General features: G+C 46.4%; 1 protein-coding gene across 8 annotated transcripts in view; it reads left to right on the top strand.

Moving 5' to 3' along the window:
* Positions 1 to 819: 819 nt before the first annotated feature.
* The window catches only part of CHL1 (cell adhesion molecule L1 like), a 137787-nt gene continuing 124155 nt past the window's right edge, over positions 820 to 14451 (top strand). For 5 of the 8 annotated variants that reach the window (XM_075095632.1, XM_075095635.1, XM_075095633.1 and 2 more), the window contains exon 1: positions 820 to 908. The gene's annotated coding sequence lies outside the window, so the exon portion shown is untranslated. Of the gene's footprint in view, positions 909 to 1176; positions 1292 to 14451 lie in introns of those variants that run through there. The other 3 variants (XM_075095637.1, XM_075095636.1, XM_075095631.1) reach the window with 3 other exon arrangements.

The following is a 14451-nucleotide window of genomic DNA, read 5'->3' as shown; positions in this document are numbered from 1 at the left end:
CCACCTCCCCATGGTGTCTCTGGATGGAGTACTCAAGAAAATGACTAGCAGTTTTGAGATGACTGTCTTCACCGATCGCTTAAAAACTTAGCCCGTTCTACAAAGGGATTGCAGAAATAAACCATTCAGGTAAGAAAGTCCAAGTGTTCAAGCACATGCACAAACCTGATCTGGTTTTGTGGTTGCACGCGCGCCATGGAGCACATGCGGAAAAAAAATAGGAAAAAATTTGCAAAAACTGAGGGGAAGATGGATTTTCCAAGGTTTGAATATATAAACCACTAGGTGCTGCGATGATGAATGCGTGGGATTTTTAGCAAGGGAGAGCGCAGGGGTGGACAGGGCGGGGAGGGCCATCCCCATCTGAGGTTTTCTGATTCCTCATCCTTTCCTCTGAATAGAAATGACACTTCTGCACCCCGAGAGAAGGGTAAAATGGGGGCGGGGGGATTGGTGGGTTTCCTGACCGCGCTCGTTCCCTCCTTTACCAGCCTTCGGAGGCCCCCGCCACCGCGCCGAGGGGAGAGCCGCGGGGGGTCTTGCCGGTGGGAAGTTCCCCCCAATTCGACCATGTCTTTATCCTCTGACCCCCTTTGGCTCTCGGCTGGCCGGGAACCCGGCGTGCCCCCCTCTCCCCATCCCGGCACCTGCCGCCCCGCCGTGCCCAGACCCCCCTGCCCCAGCCTGCGGGGCCGCTGCCGGTGCGGGGCGGGCGGCGGCGGCGCGGCCCCCCCGGGGCGGGGGGCGGGCAGGGGAGGTGCGGGCGGGCCGGGCCGGGCCGGGGCTCCCCTCCTTCCCTCCCTCCCCGGCTCCCTCCCCGCCATCCCCAGGTGCCGCCCGGAGAAGCGCGGCGGGGCGGAGGCGCCGCTGGCTCCCGGCGCTGGCCGAGGGGGCGCCGGGCGCGGCAGGTGGGAGCCGCCGCGGGGGCCGGGCAGGGGCCGGGGCAGGGCCGGGGCCGGGGGCGGCTCGGCCCCCCGGGGGAGGCGGGCAGAGGTTTGGGGAGGCGCGGGGGCTCGTTGCCATGGCTCCCTGCAAGCTCTGCCGGAGGAGATACTGATGCCAGTCACGGAGGGACCCCTCTTCCTTCTCGTGGGTGTGGAGCGGGGCTGGGTTTGGGAGGGTTTTTTGCCGCCCCCCCCCTTTTTTTTCTTTTTTTCTTTTTTTTTTTTTTTTTTTGTTCGGGGCGGAGCGATTAATTTGGAGCGCCGGGACGGGGCTGCGGAGCCGCCGCCGCCGCCGCGACCCGCAGCTCCGGCCGCCCCCCGCCGGCTCTGCCCGCTCCGGGCTCAAGGTAACGGCGGGGGGGGGTCCCCGTCCCCGTCCCCGTCCCCGTCCCCGTCCCCGTCCCCGTCCCTTCGGGTCCCCCTTCGGGGCTGCCGGGTGGTGCGGGGCGCTGGGACCGCGGGTACCCGGCCGCCGCCTCCGCTCGCCCTGCCTTTTCACCAAAAGCCTTTTTAAATGATTTTTTTTTTTTTTTTTAAATAAATAATCCTTTTCCCCCTCCCTGTGCCGCACCTGGTCCCGCAGAGCCAGCGCCGGGCTTCGCCCTGCAAAGCAATGAGGAAACGGAGCCGGGCTCAGCCCCGCGGAGAGGCGCGCAGGTGCCCGCGGCTCGGGGCGCAGCGCCGCGGGGGTCCCCGGGGGGTTCCCGGGGGGCAGGTCCCGGTCCCGGCCCCCTCCCCTTCCCCCATCCCCGCCGTGCGGTCCGGGCTGCCCCCGGCTCCGGAGCCGGTCCCGGCGCGGCGGGCGGAGGAGCCGGGGAAAGTTTGCAGGGGGGTGCGGGACCCTGCGGAGCCCGGGGAGGGGGCGGCTGGGGGGCGAAGGCGGGGTCGCCGGGGGATGGAGTGCTCGGTCTCATGTTGATTTAGGTGGGTTCAAGTTTGCGAGCCCGGATGTCATCCATCTGTGGCAAACACTTGTTTCTGCTTTCCTTCGTAATGGTTTCGGAGAGTATTTTAATCTTTTTTTCCCTGCAATCCCTAAATAATTGGAAGCGTCCCCAGTTGTTTTGTTTTTGGCTGGGGAGGTGATGTGATTGTGTTGCACTCCAGGGGAGCTGTAAGATCCCTTAAACCTCAGTGTCGCGTGCTGTGCGTTATCAATCTGTGTTGCGCGATCAGAGCATCAGGGGCCTCAGCTACATTTCGGTTTTCATAACGCGAGGAGATTCTGGTTTCTAATAGTCGGACACAGTAAATGTAAATAGACTTTTCAGCTATCGCTTCTATGACTAATGTTAATTTGCTTCTTATTTTTGGGTAGTAAAGGGCTGAGCCATGATATATTGGGTAACATGCAGGTATTCAACCATAACTCAACAGATATAAAGCGAGTGAATTGCTTCTCAGAGCTACCTAGGAAGAGTTTTTCTTGAAATGTGTTTTGGAAAAGTTCACCGGACACTTGACAGGTGGTATTTGTGTTTGTCTGTCGAGGGTTCATCTGATGTGACTGAGTTAAATACCTGCTATGTGGCTCTCCCAAATACCATTCCATAAGCAATAGATAATAAATATTATGAGTTTGGTACATGTCTGGGGGAAGGAGATGGGGGAAAAACCTGCACTTTAAAATGCATATGTAGTTTTTGCCCATGTATGACACTGCTTTGTTGGAGCTGTGCAGATGGTCCTTTGGCTATTGCTTCCCGTGATCCTCTGCTTGGCTTTTTCTGACGCATTAGAGTGCATGACTCCTACTGAGTGAACACTTTTCTGTTGCTTAAAAATAATGATTTTTTTCTTTGTCTTTAAAAAAAAAAAACCCAAACCCAAACAACACCTCTTTAGTAAAGTAGAAGATTCTTGTTAGCCAGTTTCCGTGGCCCTTACTTAGGCCAAGCATCTGCTGCCAGTGGAGTTCGGCTTACAGAAGAACTACAAGACCAGACTATGTTACATTAAACTAAGATGCAAAAGATAAGGTGCCAAGGGTTGCAGGAGGCAATAGAGTTCGTTCAGGAATATTGCACGATATACATGAAAGTGTCATTAAACATCTTTAGTAAAAAAAAAAAAAACAAAAACCTGTCGGCAGCCCCAGAGTTGTAGAAGTTTCATCGTATGCAACACATGGCTGTGAAACGAGTTTGTTCTCTAAACTCTTGCAATTCATTATTGATTTTTTTATCAGAATAGGAGTAAAATGAACCCTGAATATGAAGCTGAAATGAAGAGACTGTACTTCAGCTGTATACGCTTTGATTACATGTAACTCACTCCCAGTGTGAATGAATATAATTATTATGGACATTCAGTATGTGTTACTTCAGTAATTAAACTTAATGAATGAAAATATAACAGTCCACTTCCTTATCCCAAGAAACCCAGTGGATAAACCTCTGTTTAAATAGAAGATTACATTATTCACACCACTTATGTGCACCTCGAGCGGCTGGGATTGTAGCCATCTTGTTTGCCAATAAGAATATATTTTATGGCTTATGTCTGGAAGGAAAAATGAAGAAAAGTTGGCCATACGTTACATAAAACGATGTTGTGGACAGTTGCTTCTGTGATAAGGAGGGATCCGCTCCTTTCCCCAGTGGGAGAGGACAGGGACTACTTTAAACACTACTAATTAGTTCAGTTTATCTTGCATGCGTTACAATGCTGTAGTTAGTTAATTATAGCTTTTCCCATTAGCACTACGTTAAGACTAATGAATTAACATATCACACAGATCAAAAGAACATCTACAAAGTTTATCTTGGAGGAAAGAAAGTGTTATTGTGCGGCAGGAAGTCCCCGTGGCTTTCCCAAGGCGCAGATTTGCTGGAATTCCTGAGCTGGTGCTTCAGAGCCTGATGAATGACTTGAATTGATCACAAACAAGTGACACTGGAGCTCTCGGTTGCTTAGCAACCCTCCAAGATGCCACAATTTCTTTTGGTACATTTCTCCAGTAAAGTAGAAATTCTGTTTTGCTAAAGATAATTTTTATGTTGCTAGCACAAAGTCCACCTTGTAACCAACTTAGCTTACGTATACTTAAAATTGATGCCTCAGTACAGAGTCCGGGGAGTAACACGGCTATGAAGAAAAGGGCAGGAATCTTACTTGTAAACCATATTCCGGCCGCGATGCGCTCAGTGCCTTACAACAAGTTTCAGTAGTCCTTTCTCGGTTAGACTCCTCTTCAAAACCCGAAATCATTAGTGGCACAAGTGAGTCTTAACAAAGACGGTCACCTACCAAATGCTTTCGACCAGTTCCCCTCGTGGTGTCTCGAGGCGTGAGATCCTGCGAGGTCTTGTGGCGTTACCCGGCGCTCCATTACGAGTAAATGAAACGCGACGTGGAACGTGCGGTTTGATCACTGCCCGAGTTGCGTCGGGGCGGTCTGGCCCGTCCTACAGCCCATGTGGCTGGAGAGCTCTGCTACATTGTCCTTGCAGAAGGTACTGGTTTCTTAACAGATCTATTCTGTGTAAGGAAATATCAGGCTTAGTACTCAAAAAGCACAAGGAAGATAAATGTTAGCGTGGTGTTATCTACCTAAAGTACTAATACTGGTTTTAACCAGGGTGTGGCATCCTGCATACAGTTCATACGTGCTGAATGATATTTTTATGTCAGTGAACTCTTTATTGTTACCCTTGGGTACACGTGTGTACCCTTAGTTCTGGAGTGTCTCTTGAAAGGGGATCTTGCAGTTGTCCCACCCCCACTTACTGTGCTTCCGTTTGCGTTATGGGGAGACCAGATTAATTTCGGGTGACCGTAAGCCAGAATATCTGTGTTAGGAGTTTACTTTGTGTCCTTCAGCTGCCGGTGGGCTTTTCATGCATGGCCTCCTGGCTAGAGCTGAAGCGATGCCTTTGCAATGTGTGTGGGTGGATTTGGGCTGCCCTGCACTGTTTTGCTCTACTTATCTAAGCCCTTTTGAGCTCTGCTACTTGCCAATATGGACATATCCTTTTCCTTCTAAAACCGTAACTGAGAAAAAGCATACGGGGGCTAGGAGAGCTGCAGGCTGTCATGGCTTCTATTTTACTTCAATAGTAGTTGGCATTCTGGAAGATTTCTTCCTCCCTCTTGGTGAGAAGAAGGAATCCAGGTATTTCTCTTCTTTCCTAGACAAAGAGCTTGGATGTTCCGTGGTTTGCTGGTGTGTTGGACTGGAAGGGGAGGTTGTAGCAGTACCCATAACAACTGCTGCCATATTTGGGCCACAGTGAGCCAAATCTCAACTCATTGTCAGTATTCCTAGGCTAGGATTATTATAGTTCATAAACTGTGTACTTGTTAATTGCCTTTCTAGGCTTAGACAGACAGACTTAGGTAAAGATTTAAGCACACGTGAGCTTGTTTGATTTTGTTGTAGCAGTTTTTTTCGCTATTGTTTCTACATAAGAAAGTCAGCGCCCAAAACTCAAGGTGGTTGTGTTTGGGTTTGTTTTGTTTTTCACAGATACTCTCCTTGTATCTCTTTTATGCATTGATTTCTGTAAGTGCATTTGCATACCCAAATGCTGATTAGTGCTTGCAGTGGTAGTGGTTGCCTCTGCATTATAAATAAGTGAAGGTACGTGGTAATATTTGGTGACTCAGGTTTATCATCCCAGCATGTGCCGGCACCCTGTACGAAACACGGTGTAGAGCTGTGACGGCCGTGGTGATGTGTTGTTTTCTGAGGGTGCAGCATTCCCTAGCAGATGTTTCTGTCTTCCTTCATTACACCTGTGTAAAACTCCACAAAATGCAGATGGAAAACAGTTTATCATTAAAATTAGTGTTTATTGTTACAGCTGAACTAGTGTTAGTTGTTTTGAGTGTGACCCCCAGGTACAGATCCTGCTCCAAGTAAGAAGACCAAGATTTATGTTGCTTTCTTCGTTAGGGCTTTTAAGTCTTCATAATTTTTTTTGACCCTCGCTAGCCCTCCCTTTTCTCCATTTATCAAGAAAATTTCCAATTTCTCTTTTCAGGTGTTTTTCTCCCTTTGCTGAGTCAGCAACAAGATGAAATTAAATTAGAGGTGCGGTGGTGATATGACGCAGGTTAGGGAGGGTGAAGGGGAGATTGGGGAGGACAGGGATGAGCCCACTTGGATTCATCCTCGTCTTTGCTCCTGTTCTCCTGCACAGAGAAATAGAGATGAATGGATCCAGACCTGAGCAGCTGGGGGAGAAGGTGCCAATGGTGGAGCCCGGGCAGGGCTGTTTCTGTAAGAGTGCAGCTTCTGAGGGTATTTTCAACAGATGGTTCCTGGTCTGGCTGTGGCTGTAACAGCCGGTCTGTCAGCCAGGCTGAGCTGCCTCGGGGGCAGCCCCACGCCAAGCTCCCGATGGGTAACCTCCAAACAGCCGCTTTCCCTGTGGCAAAAACGAGTGTCTCATAGTGTCCCCATTTCACCCTCCCCACGCTTGCAGTCACGGAGGTGGGGAAGGGCGACCCTTGTGGATTTGCCATGGACTCGGTTTCCCCTGGCTGCCCCAGTGCGGCAGGCGGTTCAGCACAAGACGTGCCCGAAGCCTTCGCGCCGCGCTGCAGAGGCGCTTGGTGTTCAGCCCTCGCCCGCCCGGCGATGCTCCTGTTGCACCCGCCGCCGCCTCGCCGGAGCGTGGAAGGCAGCACGTGGGCTGTGCGTTCACACGTGCCGGTGGCTGCTGGTCTTTTTTTAGAGGTGGACAGGGCTGTGACTTTAAGGGTGGGATGAACCCATGTGAAGGGGGTCTGTGATGGCTGGGAAGCCTCAGTGCCCTCGAGAATGGAAAGTGTAAGTATTAACAAGCCAAGCAGTGAAAGCATAAGGCTCCAGTCCCAAAGAAGTGAATTGAAACATTTGATTGAGCCAAAGTCCTCCTACCTCCCAATATATTTTAGTCAGATGCTTTTAAAAATCTCATTTTGAGTGTCTCCATTTTTTGGGAGACCCTGGAGGAGGCTGTGAAAGGACAGCAGTCCCTCTTCAGGACAGCCTCCCGGCTGAAATCAATTGGTTAGGCAGTAATCTCCTAAGAGGAGCAGGGAGAAATGAATTGCAGAATCGGGCCCATCCACCTTTCAGCCTTTCTCCCCTTTGGAGACTCTTGGAGCGTGACACAAGCAATTCCCTGTCAGCCTTTCCCGCTGGCTGACACAGAAGAGGTGGCTTTGAATGCTGCCTGCTGCGCTCATCTGGCACTTGAAAGGGAGAGAGGGCTGCCTCTGAGGGGTGTATTCCCACAGATTTAAAGTATATTTGAAAAATGCATCGTTCCGTTATGTCGTGTGTATTACAGTATTAGAACTGATGGAAACCTTGAAGACTGTTGCTGTAAAAAAATGGCTGGTGCCATTGCTGTGTCCCCAGTGCTTGAAATGGAATTAGTCTTGATGAAAGATTGCTCTGCTTATAAGAAAAGTAAAATTATTATTCCAGAGCAGATTTTTCTGTTAGAAAATACCATAACAATGCTTTCAGCTAACAGTAGTGATTAACTCAATGGCTTTTTTTTTTTCTCTTAAGACTCACTCACAGACTACACCATTTTTTCTGCAGTTTACTGAAATCAGAGAATTGTTGATAATAAAAGACTGTAGGTTTTGAAGCATCTACATTTTTTCCCCGAGTGACCTCATGGCCCAGTGTGGTCTGTCCCATCACTGAAATCCTTCCCTGTCGCTACTGGGGTGGTTTGTATTGGTTGATAGAGGTCTCTGTGTGTGTGTTTGCACCCATGTCTGTGTGGCTGATTTCGTTGGTTTTACTTTTTCATAGGCAAAATACGCCAAAGCGCAGTATGTTCGCTGGTTTCAGTGAAATTGGTAACTCAAATTGGGGGTACTGCTCAGGTATTTTACTGGATAAGGGCCCAGGGCTCCATTTTTCACAGGTTATTCTTTCCTATTACTCCACCAATGACTTTGTTCTAGTAAAATGTCATCGTAGGGAGTAGTTTTTAGAAGGTTTCTATTTTGACCTGATATGAGTCAGAGAAGGTCCCACCTGATCTTCTTAGTCGTGAGACGGTTTTACAGCTGAATAAACTGTCCTCAGTGCTTACTTTGTATGGGTTCTGCTGAAACACCGATCAAAACTGTAGCTATTCTGGTAATTAAAATCCAAAACCCTTTGGGATAAATATTTCTTTTGTTACATTTGAGCAGAAGAACATCACACAGAGCTGAACTACTAATATCTGCAAGTACTAATGAAAGATTTTTATTGAATGTATTTTTAGGAAAGTAATACACCCGATACGCCGTGGTGACTTTCAGGATTAATATTGCACACGAAAACCACTGGTGAAGTCATGGCGCCACTGAAATAGATGGTCAAACTCCCACTGACCTCAGCAGAGTCAGGTTTTTGTCCCAGGAGTGATGAAAATCTAATTTACAGCCTAACCAGTTTGAGAAATAGGCATAATGGCTCAGGTCCTTGACTGATACAAATTACCGTGGTGCTGCTGAGGATGATTGAGTTACACTGACTTATGCCATCTGGGCTTCTGGAGAAGCGTGTCCGACACCGGCACAGGCTTGTCGTGTCCGTCAGTAAGCGTGTTGTAACAGGCTGCGTGCTCGGGCCCGCTGCAAACAGGCACGTTAGGAGCTTTATAATGGTGTCTCCTATCAAGTGGCGTATTCTTGTCTCCTATTTTGACTGGAAACAAATAACCAGGAAACTGTAATGAATATTCTTGTTTTCTGAGTCATACAAATCACAAATGTACCGTAAGCTATAGAGTAACAGCGATTAGAGGACTGTCCCAGCTGTGCAAAGCTAAGGCATACCTACTTCATTAAATTTACAGGGTTACCACTGAAACCCACAGTAATTGCTCAACCTTTGCTACCTGCATGTCAAATGCACCTTTCTGTTGTCGACTGTACGACGTTTGACTTAGGCTTTCACCTAAATCTGGAGTTTTTATTATCTCCAATTATCGTGCAGAATTGCAGCATCCCCACTGTTTGTGTCTCTGCAGTGCTCAAACAGTGATTTTTGCCCGCCCTGCTGGCAGGTGCTTTTCGGCCGATACCTGCCCAGACGGTGCCTACCTGCTGGGAAACACTCGGACTCGCCTTTTCGGCTTCATGTTACAGCCCAGGGAACTGCTGAAAACAGAGAGCTGTTTGAGCCGTATTATGGCACAAAGCTTTACTGAAGGGCGGGGTGGGGGCACCACAAAGTGGTACAGCTGGTCTCGTTGTGCAGCCCCTAAAGAGAAGGAAATGATTCTACCTTTGGAGCGTTGTACCTAATTATCCTACCAGTGCAGCAAATTTTCCCTGTCAGCCATTCCCCCGTCAGACATCGCTGTGCCGTGAAACCTCATATAATTCCAACTGCATAGCAAGATGAAAATTTCATCTTTGGTGCGTAAGAAATATGCCTCTGTGTTTGTTTAAAAAAAACCCCCAAAAACCAACCGCCAAAAAACCCCAACAGGCAAAAAACATCAAGGGCTATTCACTAATCTTAGCATGTATATCACAAAAAAAAATTGGAATAATCTTTGTATTCAGCAGATAAGCAGCATTCTCCATAAAAACCTCTTCCACTGTCATCCTCCAAAATGTATGCTAAGCTTGTCTGTGCACAAAGCTCCTTGTAATGGGTGGTGGTTAGACTGAATTTTTTTGTCCTTACATAGGATAGGATGTAGGCAGGGGAACTATATATTTGCAGTGGTAATTATATCATGCACTCACTGAGAAGAATAACATATGCAAACTTTTGAAGCTCAGGCAATGGCAATCCATTTAACCATTTATAGATTTATGTATTTTATAATCCCCAAACCCAAATGTCCCCGGAGAGGGAATGCGCCCTTAAAAATGTTAGGCCTTTATATTAAGTGAATTTAAATTCACTCATTTGCATACTTTTTTCTTTGTTCTGCCTGAATGAGATATTCAGTAATTGAACTGTAACTTCGCTACAGGTAAATAACGTAAGACAGCTTATATTTCAAGTGCTTGACCGCATTAGGGTTGTGCGGTGCTAATCCGGCAATTTGCAGCGTACCTCCGAGAGGAGACGGTGTCCAGACCACTTAGGATCACCGAGCGCTGGGCTGGTGCTTGAAAGTTCAATTAATGTGCGGTGCTAAATGTGCTTCTCAAACAGGGACTGGAAAGGGTGCTGTGGGGTGATGAAACAGGCATCCCTGGGAAAAAACTTCCTACTGAGGTAATATCATATAGACAGGCCACGGCTGAATTCTCCTAAAAAACAAATTTTACAGCTAATATATAACACTGAAGTCTCTGAAATAGCTTTCGTGAGCGGGCTGTGGTGAGAGCCTTTGTGGTCTGTGTTGTTCTCAGGGCCTGGATTTGCCATCTCTGTACCTGTGCGACAGATGAACTGGGACGGGTGGACAGAGATGGTGGTCGGGAGAGGCGAGACTGATCAAAGCGATGAAATGGCTGTTGGAAAAAGTCTTGTTCAGTATCTTTGGAAAGGGTAGGGTGATATATACCATACAAGGATGACAAAGAGGTTTTGGATCCGTTATCCGATGTGTCTTGGTGTACTGGGGAATACTGGAGGAGCCCACGTACAAAGAGGGAAAGCAGGAGGAGGTAGGGGATGATTGTCTGGAGAGCTTGGCACCAATCCCAGAAAAATAATGGATAAGTTGATAGAGGACTGAATTAATATAGCGTTAAAGACTAGAGAGATAATTAAGGCCAGTCACCACGGCCTTCTGAAAAGGGAGCCTGTTCCTGATGGGGTTACGGGTTTGATGGGTACGGGTAACTACGCGTTGTGGCAGAATTTTTGAGGTGTTAGATTTGGTATCTCATGAAATCTCAGTTAAAAACAAACAATCCTAACAAAATTCGTATGTAGAATTAGTAGCAGTCCTGTTTAATGGATTAAGGTATTTGCCTGTGGGGATTATCCATTGAAAGATGTGTGGATTTAGTGCAGTCTCACAAGAATTAGAACTAGTCCTGAAACTGCTTAACACCTCTGTCTGTAATCCGGACACAGAAATTAAATGACTGCTGCCAAAATTGTGGATGAGGCAATATCCGTAGTGTGGAATCAATAATAATGAGTTATATGGAGCAGAGTGACCGGTTGGCAAGATGTTGCCTCCTCCTGTCCTCCCGATACCCTGTGCCTTCTCCAACGCACTGGAAGAGGGTATCCTTGAGAAGAGTTACCATGAAAGGGCATGGAGGGGTCACAGCAGGCAAAGAAAGGAAGATGACTTCCCAACGGGATGCCATGGCTGAAGGACCGGTGGGATCCTTTGACACAGGGTTTTTATCTGACTGCATATGAATGCTGGAAAGCTATGGCAAGCTGAAAAAAAGTGTTTATGAAACTGAAGAGTCAAGAAAACAGCCACAATATTGATTTGAAGAGTGGAGAAAATTCCCCGCAGTGGGAGATTTAGAGAGCTCAACCTGCTTAGCTCGTCAAAAAGAGGATTGACAGGGGACTTGATTACAGGGACAAGTATTTTCATGAGGAAAGCATATCCAGCTTTTTAATCAGGAAGAGGAAAGAAAAATAAGATCCAATAGTTGGAAGCTGGAGCCAGACAATTTTAAATTAGACATTAAACACAAGTGTTTATCTGTGATTACCACTGGAATGAACTCTGATGTGTTCAAATCGAGACTGGATACCTTGTGTGATATGATCAGTCAAACACAAGTTACTGGATATGATTTGCAGGCGATAGGGAAAAGCACAGCTGCCTGTGATGAACGGAAGGGTGCAAGGGCCTTCAAAATCTCTGAGCATTGAAAGGGCAATCAAGGGAAGAAGATAAGAAAAAGGAGGAACATACATGGGAAGCACAAAAAGGAGAAATAGAAGCACAAAAAGGGCAAAGAACAGAATTTCATCTAGAGAAGGAGCTTCTGTTTCTAAATATGGGAGCATATGTCTCAGCAAAGTGAGTTTTGGCATTGGAAACACCTTGAACGTTGGCAGAGCTGGAGTCATCTGTTTTGTAGTCAAAACAGCAATTTTGGATTCTATGCTTTGTTGATGATGATAAAGAAACCTCCTATTTGTGGTTTGGGCTTTTGGCACCGTTGGCTCCCTGTTGTGCTGCTGTGAGAGAAGACAGCGCGTTCAACCTTGCTTAGACGGGAAGGGGCCGAGGGCTATTCCGGCCGCGAGAGCCGTGCCACGATGCCCAGAAGCGAAGGGCACGTCATGCATCGCCTGGGCTATGGGGGGATTTACCTTTCCAGCGGCGAGCTGTCACTGTGGTCTCCTGTGTGCCCTTCGCTTCATTGCCATCAGTGCTATACATACAAGTTTTAAAAGAAATCGTGAACCTTGTATTTATACCATTAAACCCAAGTTTTTTGGGAAATCCAGCAGGGAAACCTTAAGTGGTCTCATCTGTTTTTGATGAGTACTATTTGTGAATGTGTTTGTCCTCTTGAAACAGTTTCACCAGGCAGGTTAGTGCTTGTGTCTTCCTTTTGCGAAGAAGAGACTTACTATATTTCAGGTGCTCACAGTGCCTAATAACCAGGTAATCATTAATTTAAATGTAATATTGTGTTCCTTCTGCGGGGAATTGCAGTGATTCAGTCAAGATCATGGTCCAGGTGAATTTGCTGCTGTTATTTTTCTGTGGATCTCCACTTATAACGGAACTGAAAGGGACGCCTTAAGGACTGTAAGTCACTTTGCTGTCGTGGAAGGTCTTTTAGCCAGGACTGAAAATCACTTTTCCAGAAAAATTTTCAAAAGCGCTGCGTTACGACCACAGTAGAGAATACTGTTGTAATTGTTCTGTGGAGGGAAATAACTCACAGGTGTTATTCTTTACAACTCCATCACAAAGCTATTGCCTTTGTTTAGCAGCATTTCCTGACTGTTTTTGGATTTGAGGAGAGTAAGTGTTTCAGGATCTTTTCAAAGGAAGTTGGGAACATGTGTCCTTTGGGCCGTTTAGCATAAACGTAAACTCCTTGTGATCAGTCAGAGCACCCAATTACCTGCGGCTCTGCCTGGGTCGACTATTTCTGCCTCGTATGGCCGCAAACACTTTACATGGCCAGCAATGCTGAAGGGCAGTTTCTGGCTCCTGGGCCAGAGTCTGGGTATTTTCAGGACTGAGCTAGAACCTGAGCTTGTTATGGCGATATTCTCCTTGGAATGAGGAAGACTGATAAATTGTAATAAACGGTTTTCTTGTAAAAAAAGAATATCATGCAAGAATGTCTGTGCTGCCTGTAATAATTGACTAACTGGACATAATTATTTCAAAATACTGTCGGAAGTATATTGACCTTGATGATCGTTTTCTTTCTCAATGGACATCTGAATAATTGCCTTTGCCTAAGGATTCCCTAGAAGCTGTCCTCGTATCAGAGCAGCACTTCAGCATTTAACTTGTGACATCCATTAGGAACACAGGGAGGTAGGAATTACCCTGTTCAATCTGATTAAAGATCCAATTAACTTTGAATCTTATCTCTGTTAGTAACTAATACTAGATGACTCAACACCCTGGGGAAAAAAAAAAACCCCAAACCCAACCCACCAAAAGAAGCAACCCCAAACCTTCCTCCCTTCTCCCCTGAACTCTCATTACCACAATTAAGGAACAAAGTGTCCCTGAAAGAATTTCCCCCCCACGCCGTCCTGCCTTCTTACCGAGCACTTGCTGCTTGGCTTCTGTCCTGAAACATGAGATCAATAGCCCTTATAAATTCTTATCCTGGCTTGGAAAAGAATTATTATTAGCACTTTAAACATCTAATCATTCTCCTAATCATTCTGCCCTTTGTATCAATAACATTTTTGTGTCAGAGAGTTCACAAAGTTAATTATTGTGATTTTCTTTCCCATTTTAAATTTGCCGTCTCTTAGTTCCAATGTGATCATTGAAGTGACTATTTGACCTTGTTTCACCTGTTTTCATAAATACTTATGTCATGTTCATTCCTTGAAACACTTCATCTGTACATGAAATGCTGCTAATTCTTTTCATTCCTTTCTTAAAGGGACCTCTGATATTTTCCTTATTTTGAACCTGTTTAGTCCTATCTATTTCTATAATGTTTGAATGCCCTTGGAATGCAGTTATACTTGGTGTCAAAGGTAAGAATTTATCAGCAACACATCTAAATTGCTAATCTTGCGCCATACTTATTTTTAGTCCTTTCTAACACATTCCGTACAGAACCTCCCATCTCGGTTGCATCTTGACCACCTTGGCCTGACGAGCAGATGCTTTCTATTGAAGTGATTTTTCTTTTTTTCTTTTTTTTTTTTTTTTTGTAGAAAGAAAGCAATCCAATATAAACGCTATTCTCTTTTGGCCTTCCCAAGGCCAGGGGCTATTTGGTGAATTTAACTTCAGTTAAATAAAATGAAACAAATCTATTCCGACCCTCTGAGAAAGTCTGATGTTTTAGATCATAGGCCTTTTCTAAATATAGGGATCGGAAATTAATGTCTCCCTGGATAGATTTTTTCTGTAACTGCCTCCTGCAAGGCTTTCCAACAGTTTCCTTTGAACTGGGT

The sequence above is a fragment of the Phalacrocorax aristotelis genome, chromosome 6 (assembly GCF_949628215.1).
Source record: "Phalacrocorax aristotelis chromosome 6, bGulAri2.1, whole genome shotgun sequence".
Classification (NCBI taxonomy): Eukaryota; Metazoa; Chordata; class Aves; order Suliformes; family Phalacrocoracidae; genus Phalacrocorax; species Phalacrocorax aristotelis.
This window is presented reverse-complemented; position numbering and strand designations above follow the sequence as displayed.